Genomic DNA, 1,486 nt, shown 5'->3' on the forward strand with positions numbered 1-1,486 from the left:
AGATGGATCAGCTGCTTCTGACTGGCAGTACAGTCACTCTCAGGAAAATCGAAGGCAAGCAGTGCCCACCGCAGACTGGGGCAGCACAGCATCCTGGGTTCAGAGTACCCTGGCCCTGGCCCTACCTCCACTATCTTTTTGGCTCCAGCAAGACCCAGAGGAGGGGGAGGACCAGAAAGGGCAGTGTTATTGGGCAGGAAGAAAATTGGCCTCAGTGCCAGACATCTGGGTGACCTTGAGCAAGTCACTTTCTATTTTTGGCTGTCAGTTTCCTTCTCTGGCAATGGGGAAAAGGGAATGATAATTCCTGTTCTGCCTTGCTAGGGGGTAGGTGCAAAGCATGTCATTAGGGAGCCCCAGGGTCTTTTATATAGACATGGGGAGGAGGGCTGCCATCTTTTCAGTTCCCAAGAGCTTGCCTGTTTGTGTCCAGGAATTGCAGACTCATGAGCCAAGAGTATGTGAAGGCCAGGCCTTGGTTGAAATCCCCACCACACCCAACCCCCATCTCATAAGTGGCATTGACTTCAAAGCTTTTTAAATAGGGAGACAGGCAGGAGAGAAAAAATAGGAAAGTGGACCTGGATCAGAGGGAAGCAGAGTCGGCCAGGGGTCTTCACAGCTCCCCATAGAGGCCAGGGGTCTGCACACCTCCCCATAGAGGCCCTCAGAGGTGGGCCTAGACCCCCAAGTGCATCCCTGTCACTAAGCCATGACGTTGCAGAGAGCCAGGGACCCATTTCAACTCTATTATCCCAGGGAGGGGAAGTCACTGATGTAGGGAAGTGCCTCTGGTCCCAGTAGGACTCAAGGCCTCTGGCTCCCACACACCCAAGGTGTGTTCCTCTAATCTGGGCCACCTCTTCATCTCTGTCCTTGTCCTCTAGCTGCCAGCTTCTATATCGCAGCTCCTCTCCCCCAAAACAAGCCTCTGTGTCTCACTCTACCAGGAGAGCAAAAGCACAAGCCCCCAAAATTCTGCCAGAACCTCTGGGGAGCCATAGACTCACAAGCTCACCCTTCCACCATTACTGCTACCAGCAGCAAAAAGGGTTTATGGGTCTGGGTTTTATTCTAAAAATCAGTTTTCAATTAAAGTTGGAAAGTACTAGAGAATGCTGCCTCAGGCAGGCAGCCCCTCTCTGAGGCTTCCTCAAACAGATGGCTTGTAGCATTTTTAATTAATGAGAGGTGGTACAGATGGGGGCCCTTAATAGCCTGCAGCAAAATGTGGAGGTTGGAGAAGGGGGAGGAGAATGGTGCTGAGCAGGCTCTGGGCTGGAGATGGTACCGGAGCAGGGAGGGAGCCGTGCCCTTCAGCTCTATCTCCTGCACAGCTGACAAGCACAGGATACCTGGGTGCCCTGGCAGTCCTAGGATGAGAAGGCCATGCACCCTGGATTCTCCACCCTGCACCAGCATGTGGGAACAGAAGGAGGTGGGAGGGTAAGCCAGTCTGCTCCTGGAGGGCCTTTACAGATCTTGC

The sequence above is a fragment of the Otolemur garnettii genome, unplaced genomic scaffold (genome assembly GCF_000181295.1).
Source record: "Otolemur garnettii isolate 467f Iridium unplaced genomic scaffold, OtoGar3 scaffold00112, whole genome shotgun sequence".
Classification (NCBI taxonomy): Eukaryota; Metazoa; Chordata; class Mammalia; order Primates; family Galagidae; genus Otolemur; species Otolemur garnettii.